Below are 21885 nucleotides of genomic sequence, written 5' to 3'. Positions count from 1 at the left end.
ATCAGCAAAGCAGCAGGTTCTGTTCATTTGCACACGCTGCGCGGGCGATCTAAGCACCTATGACAAAGTGACATGGTCGCTCAGGACTCTCCACGACCAAGGTGCTGTTCCCAGTGGACTGATCAGGAAGGAAGCATAATTCCGGTTCCACCGAAAGTTCTTTCCCAGCCCCGGAAAAGGACATGTTGGCAGAACCGCAGTCCGTGAGTGTAATCGCTTTTCCAGTAAAACATTCCCAGAAATCTGCAGTGGAGCCACTGCACTGATTCCGGAATTGGTGAATAATGCTCCCAGAATCTGGGAAATACTCTGACTGCTCCTGATTCAGGAACAGAACTTGCTTTCTAGCCATGCATTCGGGCTTAGTCACAGAAGGACATAATTGTCGTGGACATGACCCTGATCCTGACCAGGGTAACCTCCCTGTCTCCCATCGCCTCAATAGACAACAGACAATAGACAGTAGGTGCAGGAGTAGGCCATTTGGCCCTTCTAGCCAGCACCGCCATTCACTGAGATCATTGCTGATCATACACAATCGGTACCCCGTTCCTGCCCTCTCCCCATATCCCTTGACCCCGCTATCTATAAGAGCTCGCTCTAACTCTCTCTTGAATGCACCCAGAGACTTGGCTTCCACTGCCTTCTGGGGCAGAGCATTCCACAAATCCACCACTCTCTGGGTGAAAAAGTTTTTCCGCATCTCTGTTCTAAATGGCCTACCCCTTATTCTTAAACTGTGGCCTCTAGTTCTGGACTCATCCATCAGCGAGGACATGCTTCCTGCCTCCAGCGTGTCCAATCCCATAATAATCTTATATGTTTCAATCAGATCCCCTCTCCTCTCATCCATCTAAATTCCAGTGTATACAAGCCCAGTCGCTCCAATCTTTCAACATATGACAGTCCCGTCATTCCAGGAATTAACCTTGTGAACCTATGCTGCACTCCCTCAATAGCAAGAATGTCCTTCCTCAAATTTGGAGACCAAAACTATACACAATACTCCAGGTGTGGTCTCACCAGGGCCCTTTACAGCTGCAGAATGACCTCTTTACTCCTATACTCAATTCCTCTTGTTATAAAAGCCAGCATGCCATTAGCTTTCTTCACTGCCTATTGTACCTGCATGTTTGCTTTCATTGACTGATGTACAAGAACACCTAGATCTCCAGAGCCACGAAATGTCGGACCTCCGAAGGCGAGCGAAGATCTTCGGCTGCTCCCTTGGCATGGCCTCTTTCATACTGTTGACACCCATGTTTACAAACAACATTATCCAGCTTGCCTTTGGTGCATGAAAGGAAATCAGTTGTGGCCGCAAAAGTGCCGGGAAGTGGGCACAGAGCTCGGAAAAAGCGAAGCCACGGACTTCTTACATCGCAAGCTAGCGAGTTAGTTGATATTTTCTCCTGTCGCTGTGAAGTAGAGACATCGCTTTCTTCCTTATCAATAGAGCCTGTGGTATGTCGGATACCGGGAAAATAACTAGTCTGTAGAGTACTGCAAGTCTGTATCTTTGCTATTGCTTTGTTGCACGCTTGAGTGCACGGCAGTGGGTGCCAGTGCTCTTTTATGGCTGGTGGAGGGAGGAGGGTCGTGACTTGTGCCGCTTACGCGCGGGAGCGAGGAGCGTTGATGAGGGGGTAGCTTTGGGGTTCTAACATTTAACTGTCATTCATTCTTTGGAGACGCTCTTCTGTTTTTCGTGGATGGATGCAAAAAACAAAGCACATTTCAAAATGTATATTGCATACATTTCTCTGACTTTAAATGTCCTGTACCTTTTATCCTTTGGAGGAGGCTGAAGAGAAGGACCTCGAAGGAAGTAATCTGCGGATTACTCACGTTGCCACAGGTTAGTGCAAGTAGGAATGGTATGATAACATGATAAATAAGTGGTTAAGAGATAGTGCTGGTTTGGAGAATTCAGGTTTTCTGCAGAAGGAATGACTCGGAACGGGTTGCACCTGAACCGGAGGGGATCAAATATCCCGGCTGGTAGGTCTGCGAATGCTACTAGGTTGTGGGGCTGAGCGTGTGAGAGTGATTTTAAGCTTGTCATGCAAATGGCAGCGAACTGGAGCATGTGAAGTATTGGACAGGAAGGTAGATGTCAGGGAAGGTGTTGATAGGAAAAATTTAATTAACAGGCATGGTGAGACTGGGAGTTTGTAGTGTGTGTATTTTAATGCTAGATTATTACGGGTGAATATAATGTCCACTCTCCATTGGTTCCGAGAAAATAGTACAGTTTTATCCTACTGCCCACATAGAATATGCCTTCTATTCCGGCGAGCATCATCGTAAGCCTTGTCTGCACCATTCCAAACACTCTACCTCGTTCATGCAATGGAGGGAACATATTTGAATGCAATACTCTGAATGTAGCTTAAAATGTTCTATACAACTGTATCATAATTGACTACTTATTGAACTCAGTGCCTTGATTATTAAAGTATGTATCCACATAACTTCATTACCAGCATATCAATTGGAGTGGCCTCTTTCAGGAAGCTATGCCGTTGGATCCCTTGATCCCTCTGTACCAGAATGACTGGCCTTTTATGTCTGAACTCCCAACTTGCAACGGCTTATTTCAGGTCTTGTTAAACTGAATTTTCTATTTTCCTACCCAGATCTGCCAATTTGCTATCATCTTTTAGCCAATCTTTCTGCTGATTCCTGAATCATTTCCGGTCCCCTGGTCTACCTTCCTTTCTGGTCACTTAGCTTACAGTAGATAATTCTAAATTTGATATCTTCCTTGACCACAGATGGTTCACCTTTCCCCTGAATCACGCTGTTTAAATGGGATTGATGTCTGCTCAGTGTTATGATTCAACAGCTTAAACATCTACCACTTCTCACCCTCTGACCTGCTCCTGAGACTGTTCACACCGTCCAACCCAACATCACACCTGTTCAAGTGCTTTTATTTAGGTTGAGGACTTTGCTCCTGGACCTGGATGTTCGCCATCAAACTGTGTCTGGAGTATTCCTCTGTTATGTACTCTTCGTCCTCGAGATCCTGCACCAGATGTTATCTTATTAATTGCACGAACTCATTGGAAACCACACATCTGAAACAACCTGCTCTTGGATCGTTTCTGTAACACACCACCCAAAGAGACAGTCCCTGACCTCTCCACAAATTCCTCTTCTACTGAATGTTGCCACTCTGATTAATTTAATCATTGTATGGATTAAATCAATAATGACTCATATAATGACTCACCCCCCCCCCTTTGATATTTCCTAAGTTGCGTTTTGCCCCATTGTGAGTAAGCTCCTGCGAGGATGAGAGAGCACTCTCACCTAGGTCTCCATTTTCCTGCCTTTCTTTATTTCCACGCAGCGTCATTCCCCAACGCCGTCCCTGCATCTGTATCCAACCTCTCCATTACGCAGTGCACAAGGACACCCTCCTCCTTTCGCTTTGGCCGAACATTGGATTTCCCAGACTACTGTGTTCCCCTCCCGGTCGCTCTCTAACCTTCTTCCTGGAATAACTGCGAGAAGAAACACAGTTGTTACCATTTGCGCTGACAACTCCACTATCCTGTTACAAATCCTCAACTTGTTCAGATAAAGACCACCAAACTTTAATAGGCTTACATTTTTTGTTTACCCATATCAGATTTGCTGATATTCTGCACCTTCATATTACTTTGACTTTCTTTTCCCTTAAGTAACTGGTGGAGCACACAGGTGCACAGCAGCAGGCCGTTCAGCTCAGGACTTCTGTATTGACAATGCAGTCAAGGTCATCCACATCTTAGAGAAAGACGGTGGAGACATATAGAGGTGAGTTTGGAATACTGTTTCTTTGCAGTAAGAGAGGGCCAGCTGTATATTCTTAGATGATAATTTGATTAGACAATAGACAATAGGTGCAGAAGTAGACCATTCGGCCCCTCGAGTCTGTACCGCCATTCTGAGATCATGGCTGACCATTCACTATCAATACCCAGTCCCTGCCTTGTCCACATATCCCTTGATTCCCCTATCCATCAGATATCTATCCAGCTCCTTCTTGAAAGCATCCAGAGAATTGGCCTCCACCGTCTTCCGAGGCAGTGCATTCCACACCTCCAGTTGTGGGAGAAGAAGCTCTTCCTCAACTCTGTTTTAAATAACTGACCGCTTATTCTCAATCCATGCCCTCTGGTACTGGACTCTCCCAACATCTGAAACATATTACCTGCCTCAATCCTATCAAATCCTTTAATTATCTTAAACGTTTCAATCAGATCCCTTCTCAATCTCCTCAATTCCAGCGTGTACAAGCCCAATCTCTCCAATCTCTCTGCGTAAGACAGCCCTGTCATCCCAGGAATCAACCTAGTGAATCTACGCTGCACTTCCTCAATGGCCAGAATGTCCTTCCTTAAACCTGGAGACCAAAACTGTACACAATATTCCAGGTGTGTTCTCACCAGGGCGCTGTACAAATGCAAAAGAACATCCTTGCTCTTGTATTCAATTCCCCTTGTAACAAAGGCCAACATTCCATTTGCCCTCTTCACTGCCTGTTGCACTTGCTCATTCACCTTCATTGACTGGTGAACTAGGACTCCTAGGTCTCTTTGCATTTCTCCCTTACCTAACTCGACGCCGTTCAGACAATACTCTGCCCTCATGTTCCAGCTTCCAAAGTGGATAACTAATTGGATAACTAATTGGCAATAACCAATAAAAATAGGTTAGATTCCAGCGAAGATGCCATTTTGGGAATGGTCTGTATCAGAGTGAAGAACTGAGGCTTTGACTAAAGGAGGCAGTGCCTGGGAGGATCTGTTAAGTTCTCTTTCATTCATTATTGCACAGGTAAAGCAGTGGGAATGGATCGCAGAGATATGCTGTGCTCCTCTTGCAGGATGTCAGGAGTCAGGGTAACCTCTATTATTCCTGATGCCTATATTTGCGAAAATTGCATTTAACTGTATTTCTTTACAGACTGTGTTAGGGAACTGGAGTTGGGTGACCTTTGGATCATTCAGAAGACCGAAGAGGTGATACATAGGAGTTCTAGAGAGGTGGTCACACCAACGCTGTAGAAGGAAAGTAGCTGACTGACTGTTTGGAAAGGGAAAAGGAGTGTGACATGTTAAGAAGGCAGAAGGAATTAATTTAGTTGTCCATTTGATTATACATTTAATTGTTTCAGCACAATATTGTGGTGAAAATAAATGCTTGAGGTATTTCCTCTTGAACCGTAAGTCTTCATGTATAGCTGTGTCGTTTAGATTGCCCAGCCCCGCGGAAAAAGACAGGGCCATCTACCATTCACCAACTGGATGGAGAGCCCAATGTCATCTTCAATTCTCACTGTTACAGCTGAAGTTTTCCAGCTGCTTTAAAAGAGCAACGATCATACCAGTGCCCAAGAAGAGCAGAGTTAACTGATTGCTCGTCGTGTGCTGTCTGTACGCATATCGCCTTCCAATTGCCTTCAGATCAGTAATTAGCCGTAATTGAAATGGACCTTGCCATTGGAGCTCAAGACAACTCTTCCGTCAGTAGCATCTGAGCAGTGTCCAATCTCCTATGGATAAATCTAACATCCCGCATCCCTTGCGTTCTACTGGGTTTTAGGTACCTGTTCATGGACACCTTTAGAAGTATACATTAGTGCTATACATTACTGCAGGATGTTTTATTCATAAAATGTTTAATTAAAAAAGGGAGGAGAACGTGGCTTGTCACGTGCAGAGGAGATCCCAGTCCCTTGTCATACGGTACAGGTCTATTTCACTGCTCACTGTCACGGGAGCCAATAGGAGCACCTCTGACAAACGTTGCCTCATTTCCTCTGTCAATATCACCACCTTAACTTTCACGGCCTTGTTCCATCTTTCAACAGCAACTGTAGATTTATTATGGTAAGAGCCGATGAAATATTCTAACACTGTGAGGCAGCTGTCATTTCTTTACCGAGTTTCATTTGAAGCATGACCCACTCTGACTCGACATCATCTCAGGTATTCTAACCCAGAGAATAACTTCTCAGCAAAAAAAAAATGGCGATACAGCTTCATTCCTACGATTTCTACACACAGGGAAAACACAGGCCCAATAACAACTATTAAACTATTTAATTCACCAGTCAATTTTTAAATAGAATGGAGGGCCCTTTTGCGCTCAACTGCAATCACGTGTAAAAATGTTCTGTTGCAGCCACGGTTAGTCATCCTATCCATGTTATCGGATCCGCCTTTAAAAAAACATTTTACCTGAAGGATAAAATGTTCTTCGTGTTCTTGAAATGCATACCCCAGAGTGGGGCCGGGGGAGATATTTACATTTATATGCCTCTCAGACAGGGTACTTGCACTTGGAAGACGAAATGTTCGCCACAAAATGGTCGGCAGAATTCCCAGTGCTCTGCTGTACTGCTCTAGGTTTTATGTTCCACATTCCAAAGCGCGAACTAAAACAGCTGGGACTGCTCCAAGTGCGGTGGGAGCAATATCTGTTTTAAAGTCTGAGCATTACCTCCCTTCCTTCACATCCCATTCTCTCCGAAATACATGGTAACTTTTCTATTCCCTTCCTTACTGACGATTCAAACCTGAACGCAGCCATTACGGATCCCACAGATGGACTTACGCGACCCTCTACATCTTCGATGTCTGAATTCGCCCTGCGTGTACAAAATAGGTTACGTTTTTATTCCTTCTAGTAATTTGCAAGACCTTAACTGCCCTGAAGTGTAGTATGTGTGCAATATTTGTTTGACTGTTCTCCCAATCTGTCCAGGTACAGCTGCTGATTCTGCGCATTACCAACGGTACACCCTCCACCCCCCACCCCCCACCACTCCCCGTGCACCGACCTTTGCATTGTCTGCCAGATTTGGCTCAAAGTAATTGATTCTGTCATGTAAATGCAACATAAAACTAAACCTATTCTGCTTGTGTGTGAATCATGTCCTTTCAGGTCCTGCTGTTCATGCGGCTATCTGAGAACTCTTAAATGCCACCATCGTAAATGCTTCCACTATTCCCCACGGCAGGGCGTGCCAGCCACCGACCACTTTCAACGTAATGAATTAATCTCGCCCCGCATATCTTTAAATTTACCCTCCCACACACATTAAACCTGTGCCTTCTGATAATGTGCATGCTTCACTCGGGAAATAGTGCTCACTGTCTTCCCCATCTATGTCTCTCATATTTTACAAAATGCTGTCAGACCTCTCCTCAGCCCGCTAACCACCGATAAAAACAGTCATCACCCATCCAGTCTTGCCTTCTAATGCAAGCCCTCCATTCCCCAAAGACAAGGCAGCGACGAAAGAGTCCCGTCCAAGGAAGGCTCATCGCACGTTTCGGACACGTGGAACGCAGTTCATCTTACTGATACACCTGATATGGGCAATGTTAGAATTGATCGGTAGTTGAAGGAGATAACACTTGTTTTCCAAAAGGAGATGAAGAATATTCTGGTAAGATGTCGGTTGTACAACCCCAGCATTGCAAAACAGAACTACACGGATTCTGTGCATTGAATATGTTCCGAAGCATCATCAAATGTATATCCTTCTACTTCTCCTTGAAGAGCTAAATATGATGGAAAATGACAGAATGAAAAAAATAGTTGGCACTGCGTGTTTGTTCAGTGGATTGTGTCTGATGTGACGAATGGGATTACTGACTGATTTAAGCGTGGTTTCCACTGGTGTATAAGAACTCTTCGAATCTGTGCATGCAGGCAGTTCCGACAATTTGTAAATCTGAACGCAGCTTCAGGTAAAAATGGGATATTCCACAATTTACAACATTGTCAGAATTTATTGTCCAGTGATTGCTGCACTCGGTGTTCCAGGTAATGTTCTGTCTTTTGTGTAATGTTCTGCCTTTTGTGTAACTGTCTCTTGATTCCGTGGCGCATAGGTGGTCCAGAGCATTTTTATTATAAACTGAAGGAAAGCGGAAAGGTGTGTGTGTGTGTGTGTGTGTGTGTGTGTGTGTGTGTGTGTGTGTGTGTGTGTGTGTGTGTGTGCGTGTGTGTGTGTGCGTGTGTGTGCGTGTGTGCGTGTGTGTGAGTGTGTGTGTTCCACGTGGTTTGGGTTACAGGTGCAAATTGATAAATAACCTCTGCAGTATTATCGAGTGAATGATATAAATGGTGAACTAGTTTCACGCCGTTTTATAATTGAAGTTAAATGACATTAAATGTGACCAACATCCGAGGTACCTCGTTCCTGAACAGTTCAGGTGAGTGACTTTGGTATCTGTCAATGGATGTTCAATCAACAAACATTATTCTTTCTCACGAGTCCTCCCCGATAGCGGAGAAAACACAGTTATTCGAATGAAATGTGATCGTTAAGAGTCGTCTGTCCGTCAATTATTTACCTGATTCTCCAAAGAAGAATAGGTCTGTCCTCAAACCAGCTTCTGTGGCCATCGCTTCGGTCCAGCCGGACCGTTTGCTGAACTGAATACTTTAATACGTGCCCTATTGTAATGATCTTCCTGGTTGTTGACTGCTTCTTTTCTCATTTTCATTTTAACTATTCAATCAACTATTTATTGAGCGCGTGGAACTTAATGTTCGGGCTAGTCTATCATTGCGTGCATTTCTGACGATTATTTTCCTGATTACGACTGCCTCGGCAAAGCTCTTTTGATGTCTCATGCGGTACTCATTCGAGGTTTGGCATTTCTGACTTCGAAGGGCATCCAATATATAGGCCGCCTCGATGGTCGTCCTGATGGCACACGTAGAGTGCCTATCACACTATAAAATTCATTCATGACATTTTTTATTGTAATTATCCAGTATTTTCATTTTAAATGGAAGCCAAATATCTGAGCCCTTTTTTAAAAAAGTGTGATTCTGTCATATCTTCTAAATTTAAAACTAATCTCTTCACCATCTGGTCCGTTTTCCGCCATGGTATCAAGGGCAACTCTTGATAATCCTGCTTTCCGGGACTGGCCTCCTGCCCTTTATGGTGCCGCCTGAGGACACACTGCCGTCAGCTTCTAGCTTTCCTTCTGATAGTTAACTACTGGGTGTGAAACTGGTGATGTATAAATTGTGCTTTATAACGTGAAACCAGCTCGATCAGGCCATCGGAATCCTATCTCAATCAGTTCAAATGGACTGTTCCCCAAACTCCAGACAATGGCCCGATCGACTATTAATCACAGAACACAACATTCGCACTGTTCATTCTGCGGTAACTGATAGTATTTTATTTTAATAATCTATTTCAGTTAATGTAACGGCGATTGTGATCCTGTCCCGCGGGAAATGCGGTCTGTCCAGATGCATCACTCTCTACCTGGTGGCCATGGCGGCAGCCGATCTCATGGTGGTCATCTTTGTTATTATATTACAGAGGATAAATTATATCTATTTGTTTGCTAATTTCTTGTTCGTAACTCCGGTCTGTTCTGTACTACTTGTTCTGTGTCTCGCAACCTGGGACTGTTCCGTTTGGTTGACAGTGGCTTTCACTTTCGACCGCTGCGTCGCCATCTGCTGCGAGAAACTGCGGACCCGATATTGCACCGAGAGAACAGCGACTGTGGTGATCGCAACAGTGACTGCAGCCTGTTTTGGTCAGTCCGCTCCATCTTTCTTTGCAGTGGACCGATGGCGTTGTGTCCCCGTAGCTGCATACGCCACGTCACCCCTGTGGAAAGCCTACCAGGTATTTGACACCATCGCAACACCGTTATTACCAATCTGTTTAATACTGATCTTCAACATTTCAACCATCAAACGGATTATAGCTACAAATAGAGTTCGCCAGATACTTCGGAACAGTAGAGAAAATTGTGATGATCCAGAGGTCGCAAATCGGAAGAAGTCAATGATTCTGCTGTTCGCACTTTCAGCAAATTTTATATTATTTTGGATGCCCGCTGCCGTACATTCTGTGTGCTGGCAAGTCGAAAACTATTTCTTCACAGATAGATATTTGAGCAAACCGACCTATATACTGCAGGTATTTGGGTTTATGTTGTCTTCTCTCAGTACCTGCACCAACACGTGTATCTATGGACTGACACAGAGGAAATTCAGGGAGGAGCTGAAGAATGGAGTGAAGTACCTGTTTGTAGCGACGGGGAAGATTTGTAAATAAAATGCACGAACAATTATTCCTTCTGCAATCTTCAAAACAACACGTTGGAAGATTGTGTGATTTGATCTGCAAGAGGCCGCTATTTTGTCATTAAACTGTACAAACGATCAGCGGTCTTTAAGCAAAAGAGATTAATGTATTATTATGTTCCCGAACGATTTTTGACTGGGTTATCAGAACATTTCCGTCTGTTATGGTGGATTGTAAACTTTCTCGGCACGTGAGCCTGAACATAATGTGATTCATTCAGTATACACAGCTGCCCAAGTCTTGCCGTGGTATATATCATATATAAAGAATACTCCTTGAATGATTTGAAAATTATCATTATTTGCCTGTCTTTATACGACATTTTTGTTTTATTTGATTATTTCTGTATATCTGCTTCGGACTGTAACGTTAGTATAATAACTCTAGTTTGACTTGGATCCACCTCCCCTCAGAGTATCATGTCCGTGGCAGAATGATTGGGAATCGCGAAGCAGCAACGGTTCCTTTATATTTACCATTTCCAACTTAGGTTGATCATCTGGGGTTTGGTCGTTGTACTTCGGTCATGCTGACATCTTTAAAATAAATTAATGGGAGCTCCTCGACAACTTTTATGTTTTGGTAATAAATACTAGAAATATGCTCCTCTTAATTCATCAATGAGCATACTACCCGAAGATATAGGAAGCGACCTTTGTCATTTTGCTGATCGAGTCTGCTCCGCCACAATCTATTGCCTCTTCTTCATATCATTCATGTCCTTACAAATGAAGAATCTATCAGCTTCTGCCTCAATTATTAATAAAGATTGTCTCACAGATGCCTGTGGCGGAGGATTCCACATATCCAACATCTCTAGCAAATTAAATTCCTTCTCATTACGATTCTAAAATGAAACAACTCTAAGATGATGCTGTGTCCGCTGATCATACAATCTACCACCATAAAGAGCTTCCGCTCCACAACTCCTCTATCAAGGCCTTTCACCATTCAATTAGTTCACCGCTCATTCTTCAGAATTCCAGTGAATGCAGCCCTTCCAATATCAGAAGCTTTTTATATGATAAGTAATTCAATCCTAGAATCAGTTTCGTGAGCCTCTTTTGCAGCGCCATCTAGTTTCAGCACATTCCTTCTCACTTAACGGGAGGTAACAGGACCTAAACTGCTCACAACAATCTAGATTCTTATTCACACTATTCTTATTTTTTGTATTTTCTCTCCATTTAGAAAACAGTCAAGCCTTTCATTTATTCGACCGAACTCCATGACCATACAATTTCAGGTACTGTACGCTATGTTCCATTTCTTTTGCTCATTCTCCTAATCTGTTTAAGTTCCTCTACATCCTCTCTGCTTCCTCAAAACTATCTGGCCCTTCACATATATTCATACCGTCTACGAACTTTCAACAAAGCCATTAATTCCATCGATGTTTGTTAGTTCATTGATATGACTTTTATTACACATACACTTCTCAGTCCCTGAATGAATCTCCAGAGACTCCTGAGGAAGTCGAGGAGCGGTCGTGTTTTTTTCGCAATGATATTTAGATGATGCTTCCAGGAATGGTGCTCTGAGAGAGTGGTACACAGATACTTGGTCAGTAGCACTTAAATGGTTTGACAAAGCCCCAGCTGAACACCTCACATTCGTGACTGATAGGCGTGATGCAAGCCTTTCTACTTCGCGATTCCGGATCAGTCTGGCACGGACATGTTGAGGTGAGGGGTGTAAAAACCAGGTAATTTTACAATTATCAGAATGACCTTACCGTCCAATGCAGGCGTTCAGAGAAAAAAAAATGAAACCAAATGCCACAGAAGCACAGTCAACAAATGATGGTTTTTGGATTTTGTCAGGATTTATTTTTATATATTACGTAGGTTTTTCATACCACGTGCAGATTTTGTCACCGGAGTGTTTACTGTAAGAATCGGTTTCAGACTATTTAAATGCTTAGACAACTCGTAATCAAGCACAGCGGACTGTAATCTCAGGGTAACCGAGTCAAATACACTTTCCTGAAGGCAATAGTTTCATCTTCGTCCTTAATTTGATCAATATCATCCCCGGAATAATCTTTTTCAATGAGATCCCCGAATAAAGCTCCCTGACAACTCAAATCAAATACTTTTCCAATTAAATGTTTTGAAGTGGCAGGAAAGAATGGTTGTATTTGTATTTTATTTGCAAATCAATCCCGTCGCTGCAGACAGGTACGTCACACCATTCTTCAGCTCCTCTTGAATTTTCTCTGTGTCAGTCCATAGATGCAGGTGTTGGTGCAGGTACTGAGAGAAGACAACATAAACGCGCAAACCTGCAGGATATAGGTCGGTTTGCTGAAATATCTGTCTGTGTAGGAATAGTTTTCGACTTGCCAGTTCATAGAATGTACGACATAAGGCGTCCAAAATAATATAAAATTAGCTGAAAGAGTGAACAACAGAATCATTGACTTTCTCCGGTTTGCCAGCTCTGGATCCTTCCTATTTTCGCTGTTTTTCCGAAATCCCTGGCGAGCACTATTTGTCGCGATAATACTTTTCGCGGTTGAAACATTAAAGAGCAGAATTAAACAGATTGGTAGTAACGGTGCTGTGATGCTGTGAAATACCTCGTAGGCCTTCCACACCGGCGACGTGAAGTATTCAGCTACGGGGATATAACGCCATCGATCAACTGCAAATTAAAATGGAATGGCCACAGCACAACACGCTGCAGTCACTGTTGCTACCACTACAGTCGCTGTTCTCTCGGTGCAATATAGGTTCAGCAGCTTCTCACAGCAAATGGCGACGCAGCGATCAAATTGAAAGCAACCGTCAACCAAACGGAACAGTGCAATGTTGCGACACTCAGGACGAGAAGCACAGAACAACCCGGAGTTGTAAGCAAGAAATCAGCAAATAAATAGGTAAAGTTTATCCTCTCTAATATAATAACAATGATGACCACCATCAGATCGGCTGCCGCCATGGCCACGAGGTAGAGAGAGATGCACTTGGACAGTCCGCATTTCCCGCGGGACAGGATCACGATTGCTGTTAGGTTAACTGAAATAAGTTATATATAACAATTTTAAAAAAAACGATTATTATCAGTTACCGCAGAATGATCAGTGTGACTTTATTTTTGATGAGTGAGTAATAGCCGATCGGGCCATTGTCTGGAGTTCGGGTAACAGCTCCAATTGCGCTGAACGGGATGGCATGCGGATGGCCCGATTAAGCTGATACAACATCGCAATGCACAAATTAAGTCTCGCTCGTTTCACATACAGAAGTTAACATAGAACATGCAATAGTACAGCACCGTATAGGCCCTTCGGCCCACAATGTTCTGCCGACCCTTCCACCCTGCCTCCCATATAACCCCCACCTTTAATTCGTCCATTTATCTATCTAGTAGTCTCCTAAATTTCATTGGTGTATCTGCCTCCACTACTGACTCAGGCAGTGCATTTTACGCACCAACCACTCTCTGAGTAAAATTCCTTCCTCTAATATCCCCCTTGAACTTCCCACCCCTTACTTTAAAGCCATATCCTCTTGTATCGAGCAGTGGTGCTCTGGGGAAGGGGCGCTGGCTGTCCACTCTATCTATTCCTCTTGACAATCACAAGGGAAGCCAGAGGCTAACAGCAGAGTGTCCTCCGCTGGCTCTGTTAAGTAGTGAACTAAGGGCCGGATACCAGTCCCGGAAAGCGACGTTATGAAGTGCTGTCCTGAATAGAATGTCATCTTACGGAGAATGGTGCAGGTAGTGGGGAGGTTAGTTTTAAAATAAGACGATATACTGTAATTATATTTCTTTAAAATAATATATTTTATTGCCTTATTTTTAAAATGAGATTATTTTGTAATTACATTGACAAAAATGTCATGAAGGCATTCCGTTGGAAATCGACAGATATTGGGCTACTGGCTGGGGAAGCCTTTTACACTAACACTTAACGGCTCTCGGGGCTGCGTGGTCACGGACTGACAGACGTATCACTCTGCCGCTTCTTCAAGAACAGAGAAACCCGAGAGGCACCCTCAATGGTGGATGCCCCACGAAGAGAGAGACGCGAAACCTGCTGACAGGTCACAGATCGGCACAAATTTGTGGGCCGAAGGGCCTGTATTGTGCTGGAGATTTTCTATGTTTCTCTGTGCAGGTGAGACCTCAAAAGTGCTTAGCCGGGACTGTAGTAATCAGTGTAATTGCCTTGGGAAATGAACACGTTCGCGGAAAATCAATTTTGATTTCAAAGCAATGTCTGGACATCAAGTGCCACACATTCAATAATTAGCTAGTTTGATAGTTAGAAGGAAAGTAAGAGAGAAAGTAGCTAATAAACGGAAGGTTTGTTACAATAGGGACAAACATACTCCTTCCTTCAGCAGAAGTTCGTTCTAGAAAGGTCAGGGTAATGTGGTAATGTCCGGAGCTTTTCCTTTGAGGACAAGTCTAGTCCTGTTTGGAGAAACAGGCAAATAATTGACAGACAGACTACTCTTAAAATCATAGTTTATTTGCATGGCCGCGTTTTCTCCGCTACCGAGGAGGAATCCACGAGGAAGAGTCATGTTTGGTGATTGAACGACAAATGACAGACACCAAGGCAACTCATCTGCAATATTCAGGTTTGACATAACTCGGAACGTTCGCCTCATTTCAGTGATATAATTACAGTACTAAAACGGCTTTAAACAATATTATAATTTATTCCTTCAAATAAGACCCCACAGCTGATGATTACTTTGCACCTAAACCGAAACCAAGTTAATCGTATAGAGACGATACATTTTAATTTCCTCAGTTGGTGATCACAGCTGACAAATTCTCCACTTAGCGCGGAGAGACAGAGGTACTTTGAGGTTTAACCAATGGCTGCGAAGTATCGGGTCTTCGGAGTAAACGTGTACAGTGTTACAGGCGGAATTGTTTCGAGACTGCCGAGGTCAGAATGTGAGTGATATATGTCACGGCACAGAGCAGGCTCAGCGGTGACCGGGTCTTCTGAGTCATTGTTGTCACTGTCAGGATTTTACGTGAGAAAGTATCTTTGCACCCTGTACAATGAAGTCCCTGTGAAGGGTCTTGACGTGAAACGTCGAATATGTATTGCTTACCATAGATGCTGACTGAACTATATATAAAAATTAATCAAACACCTCAATCATAACCCCATGCAAAATTAAACAGTTAACTTAACACGAAATACACTTATAAACGAAATTAATAACGGAAGTTTCTTTGCATCGTCAAATTTCAGGGAAAACCTGCGATGCCCTGAGCGTAAAACAAAGGCATAACACTACCTGGAACACCGAGTGCTGCAAGCACCGGGCAATAAATTCTGACGATCTTGTAAATTGCAGAATATCCCATTTTATAACTGAAGTGACGATCAGTAGCACAGATTGTCCCAAATGCCTGTAAGCACAGATTTGCGGAGCCCTTATACACCACTGGGAACCACGGTTAAGTCAATTAGTGCTCTCATTGGTCACATTAGGCACAACCCATAGAACAAACACACAGTTTTTAATATCGTTATTCGTGTCATTTTCTGTCATATTTTACTCTTCAAGGAAAATAAGGACATCCGTTTGATGTTGACTGGAAGGACTTTCAGTGGAGATGTTTTGAGCACATTTATCTTTGCAATGCCTGAATTGTTAAACACACTTTGTATCATAGTATCTTGTTTTGTTGTTTTTTTCTTGAAAACAAACACTTTCTTCTTCGGCTCCCGATCAGTTTTGATATTGCTAGAAATGAATGGATCAATAAGATGAAGCGAGTTCAATGCGGATGAAACGTGCGCTGCGCTTTCCTGCCTTTTCAGTCAGTTCATTCTTCAGACGAGCGCATCAGTTTATGTTTCCAAAGACAAGTTATCATTCCGTTCATGGACCATTGAAACAAGACCATCTAATTTGAGCACATGCAGAAATCCACCAGATAAGCAGTAATTTATGACAGATACCTCAGATTCACCACCAGCAGGCTATAGAAATTCCTCCTCATCTCTGTTCCAAAGGGACCGCCCTCTGTTCCGTTTCATCAGATAGTGAAAGAGGTGCGCGGTATGTTTGCCTTCAACAGAGGGGCTTTGGAGGAATCGGGATATCATGCTATACCTGTAGAAACTGTTCACTGGGTTGCACTTGGACCACCGTGTGCAGTACTAATCAAAATACCGTGGGAAGGATGCAATTAAGCTGTATGTGCTGCAGATTATTCGCATGGATGTTGACTGGACTGGAGGGCTTGACAATAGATTGACCAGGCTTGAATTGTTTTCCCCGGTGGTTAGCCGGCTGAAGAGCGACTTGTTATAATTTTATAAAACATGAGAGAAAAGGGATAAAGATTTCCAGTACTGAAAGTCACAGCTATAACGTGAGAGAGAGGTTAACTTGAAAAATGTGCAAGTTATTTTTTCTTTACAGTCAGAGCTGTCTCTGGGTAGCCTGCTCCGCCATGGGGAGTGCTGGAAGCATTTACGATGGTATTTCAGGGCTTTCAGAAAGGTACATGAATATGTCGGAAATGGAAGGACGTGGATCGCACACAGAAAAAAAATGAGATTTCTATTATCTGACGTTGTGTTCAGCGGAGACATCCTGCTACTTAAAATTATGCGGCATGGTGGTGGGATCCAATGATCCAGATCAGCAGTTATCATTCCACGGACGGTGGAGGCAAGGTCGAGTAATGTTGAAAAGAAGGCCCACTCTGCACAGGGCAATGATGAGACAGAGGTGGTGAAATAATTACTTATCTCGTGTGAGAGCATAGAGCGGATTTACAACATCAACCACTCCGCTGTGTAGATAAGACATGGTCAAACTATTCCACATTGTGAAATCGCAGCCCATGAAAACCACACACTCTGTCCACCGGAGACAGGGAGTTTTCAACACGAGGAAAACACAGATCTGCATAAACAAGTTTCTGGATGAAGAGATTCGGCCCAGTAAAACACCAACACCATACATCAAGGAGATGGACATGTCGAAAACAAACAGGGTCCTGCGGGGACACGGACTTCTGCAACATCAGTCAGGTGGGGAGTTGCAGATACATCCCTGGTATAAGCCCGAAGCTACCCCCTACCCATTGGCACCGCCCCCACACCCCTAACTGCGAGAAACACACACCACACTCTGCAGAAATAGTCAGGACCTCTCTTAAAGAAAATAAACTGTAAAAACCAAGTCCTTCACGAATGGGACACACATTTACTGTGTATAACTTAACGCGATATCCAGTCAATACTCTGACCTGCACCCAGTCGGCACTTTAGTGCAAAGTTACAACCGAGGATAGGAATACGTGAAGCATTGACACTAGACTGTAATTCACTGTTAGGAGCAATCACCTTCCCCCCGCTGGTATATTTCCGGATGTACAGGCGAGAGCTCATGAAGCAGAACCTCTGACAGACCTCAAATTCACTAAAAGGCATACTGCTGGTCTCCACATGAGATGTACGTATATTAAACCCGGTCAAATATATGGCGTTTGCGTTTCAGGATGGATTGAAGCCAATCGTACTTCCGATAAAAGAGAGCAGGAATAATTTTTACAGCTGGAGAGATGTAATCTGTGGAGTGCCACAGGGATCATTCATGGCCTCCTCTACGGCACGAGAACAGGTTGCATTGCTCATACAATGTTGCATTGACGTGGAAGACATGAATATGGAACGTAACACGCGCAAAAAGTTTGAACTATTCCGCAGCTTCAGACAGGAACTATGGAGAGACATAAGTAGTAAATGTTCCGGCCGGAACCTGCATCAGGATGATCCAGCCCTGGTGCAGGTTTCACCCCATGTATTTAAGGAAAATGAAGGTACAATACCGGTGATCCTTCAGAGGAACCCAATCATGTTCCAGCGTCTGGAGTGCTTCAGTGTCTGGGAGTACTATGTTGGCTGGAGTTAGGGACTTGTGCTTTACCTCAGTATCGTCACCCATGCCAAACGGGTCAAATAGTGGAGGCCAGACTAGAATGGTCCACCTGTCCTCCAGGGTTGGGAGTTCAGCTCAGTTGAATGAACCATGACCTGTAAAATTAGGAAAAAAGAGATGAAGAATCCTTCTTTCCCTTTTTGCGACCGAGGTCAGACAGAGATGGAGGACCGTAATTGCTTCTATAAGCGACAGCAGCATAATAGGCGGTAAGTTATAATTTTGCTGGGCAGGTACTGGGGGCATCGCAAATAATAACTAGAGACACGGGAACAGGAAGGAGACAGTGCATGGAAGGACATAGATTTAACATACAGGCTGCAGCGTCTTATTTCCATTACCTTAGGACTCCATTCGAGCTCCACGGAAGCCCTTTTACCTTACTGATCTAACCTTGATCTCTTAGCCTCTGATATTATGCCTCTTAGTCCTAGCACAATGGCACCTGCTCGCGACCATATCTATGACTCTCATAATCTTACAGAATAGGATCAGGCATTTTCCTCAGCCTTCACTTTCTCTAGAGAAAACAAGTCAGCTTACTCAATGTAACATCGAAACACAGAAATATAGAAAACGTACAGCATAAAACAGGCCCTTTGGCCCACAAAGCTGTGTCGAACATGTCTCTAGGCTTTGCACATAGTCCTCTATTTTTCTAAGCTCCGTGTAGCCATCCAAGAGTCTCTTAAAATACCCTATTGAATCCACCCCCACCACCGCCGCCAGCAGTCCATTGCACGCACTCACACCACTCTGCATAAAATATTTACCCCTCACATCTCCTCTGTACCTAGCTCCAACCACCTAAAAACTGTGTCCTCTCGTGCTAGCCATTTCAGCCCTGTGGAAAAGCCTCTGACTATCCACACGATCAATGCCTCTCATTATCTTGTACACCTCTATCCAGTCACCTCTCATCCTCCGTCGCTCCAAGGAGAAAAGGCCGAGTTCACTCAATCTGCTCTCATAAGGCATGCTCCCCAATTCAGGCAACATCCTTGTAAATCTCTTCTGCACCCTTTCTCTGTTTTCCACGTCCTTCCTCTAGTGAGGCGAACAGAATTGAGCACAGTGTTACAATTGTGGTCTGACCAAAGTTCTACATAGCTGCAACATTACCTCTTGGCCCTTAAACTCAATCCCACGATTGATGAAGACCAAAGGACCGTATGCCTTCTTAATCTCAGACTCAACCTGCGTAGCAACCTTGAGCGTCGTATGGGCTCAGACCCCAAGATCCCTCTGATCTTTCACACTGTCAAGAGTTTTAACTTCTGCGAACCTTCCACACTATCGACAACACACTTAAACTTTGTGTCATCAGAAAATTTTCTAACCCATCCCTCCACTTCCTCATCCAGATCATTTATAAAAACACAAAGAGTAGGGGTCCCAGACCAGATCCCTGAGGCACAGCACTGGTCACCGGCCTCCATGCAAGTATGACCCGGATATGACCACTCTTTGCCTTCTGTGGGTAAGCCAGTTCTGGATCCACAAAGCATTGTCCCCTTGGACCCCATGCCTCCTTACTTTGTCAATAAGCCTTGCATGGGGTACTTTATCAAATGCCTTGCTAAAATCCATATGCACTACATCCACGGCTCTACCTTCATCGATGTGATTAGTCACATTCTCAAAAAATTAAATCAGGCTCGTAAGACACGACTTGCCTTTGATATAGCCATGCTGAATATTCCTAGTCATAATAAGCCTCTCCAAATGTTCATAAATCCTGCCTCTCGGGATCTACTCCATCAATTTACTAACCACTGAAGTACAACTCACTGGTCTATAATTTCCTGGTCTATCTCTCCTCCCATTCTTGAATAAATAAGAACATTCGCAACCCTCCAATCTTCTGGATCCTCTCCCGTCCCTGCTGATGATGCATAAATCATCTCCAAAGGCTCAGCAAACTCCGCCTTCGCCTTCCACAGCAGCCCGGGGTACATCTCGTCCGTGTCCGGTGACTTATACAACTTGATGCTTTCCAAAAGCTCCAGCACATCCGATTTCTCAATGTCCGCATGTGCAAGCTTTTCAATCTAATGCAAGTCGTCATTATTATCAGCAAAAGCCTTTTCCATAGTAAATACTGAAGTGAAGTTTTCATTAAGTACCTCTGCTGTTTCTTCCGGCTCCATGCACACTTTCTCACTGTCACATTTGATAGGTCCTATTTTTTCACGTCTCATCCTCTTGCTCTTCACATACTTGGAGAATGTCTTGGGATTTTCTTTAATCCTGCCTTCCGAGGCCATCTCATGGCCCCTTCTGGCTCTCCTAATTTCCTTCTTAAGCTCCTTATGAGGAAGAGGAGGGAATTCCACTGTAAGAAATGTAATCAACAAGATTAACAAGGAGGGAACTGTGGAAGAAAAATCGTAAGACATTGTGACAAACGTTAAGGGGTTAATGACCTTCTTCCGGTATGTGCATTCAAACTCCGTAATCACTTATTTGCCACTAATGTACACTGTGTGACTGAAATGTGCTTTGTCGACGGGATGGGAAATTAATTATGTCTCTGCTTCCTTGTTCTAAGAATCATCACAGGTCTGCGCTTGGGAAAGCCTGATACACTGTCCTGAGAACTAACACTTAAAAAGTGCATAACCGCTCAAGACACATAGTGCAACTTTGCTATGCTAACGAGTTTTAATTGAAGATCCCTCCTTTTTCAGATTTAAGTGTTTCTTCTCACGTACACCTGGGGTGTAATACTTTGTTTAGCAGAGCTGCGGAGCTCCGCTTTAGAAGTCTGGGATCTCCTTGATATCATGTAATAAAACCCTTTAGTCTGAATCAATTCTCTGAGTCGGCCGGATATATTCTGTCTGCTGCTCCTAAGAATTTTCTTTCCACACCACAGATGGATTGCACTTCAAGGTTCTACAATAGATAACTAAAGATATTTTGGAGACATTAGTAATGGTCTTTCAAGAAACGCTTGATTCTGGACTAGCTCCGGAGGGCTGGAAAACTGCAAATGGCACTCCACTCTTTAAGAAGGAAGGTATCTAGAAGAATGAAATTATAGGTCTGTTAACCTGTTCCCAGTGTTTGGAAAGATGTTGAGTTGAAGCCTCCTATTAATGACGAGTTTTCGAAGTACTTGGAGGCACATGATAACATAGGCCAAAGTCAGCATGGTATTTCAAAGGATAAATCTTGTCTGGGAAATACTTTGGAATTCCTGAGGTAATAGCAAGCAGGATAGAGAGGCGAATCAATGGATGTTGTACATTTGAGTTTTCACAAGGCTGCTTGACAATTATGAGTCCATGGCTTTACAGGAAAAGTACGAACTCGAATGAAATATTGGCTGATTGGCATAAGGCAATGAGAGAAAATACATTGGGCGTTTTCTGCTTGGCTGCCTGTCACTAGTGTCTGCCGCAAAGATCGCGTTTGGACCTTTTCATTTCACGTTTTATGTCTTGATTTGAATGAAGGATTCGATGAAGTTTTGGCCAGGTTTGCAGAGGATACAATGATTGGTGAGGGGCAGTCTGTGCCGAAACGAGCTGTCGATAGAAAGACTTAAACAGATTAAGAGTATGGACAGGGAAGTGCTAGATGGAATACAGTGCAAGGAAATGTATGATTATGCACCATGGTGGAATGATAGACTGTAGACTATTTTCTAATCCCTGGAAAGATATTGTTCCCCATCGGTTTCAGCTTCAAACGTTCCCTTTGCTACAGGTTGTACATTCCGCAGAGGAGTTCCCAATAATCCATAAATCTGTCACCTGTCCGCTGTACCTGCACGTCAGGGCACATATTCACCCACCAGATCATCCA

Source organism: Hypanus sabinus, chromosome 31, assembly GCF_030144855.1.
Source record: "Hypanus sabinus isolate sHypSab1 chromosome 31, sHypSab1.hap1, whole genome shotgun sequence".
In the NCBI taxonomy this organism is placed as follows: domain Eukaryota; kingdom Metazoa; phylum Chordata; class Chondrichthyes; order Myliobatiformes; family Dasyatidae; genus Hypanus; species Hypanus sabinus.
This window is presented reverse-complemented; position numbering follows the sequence as displayed.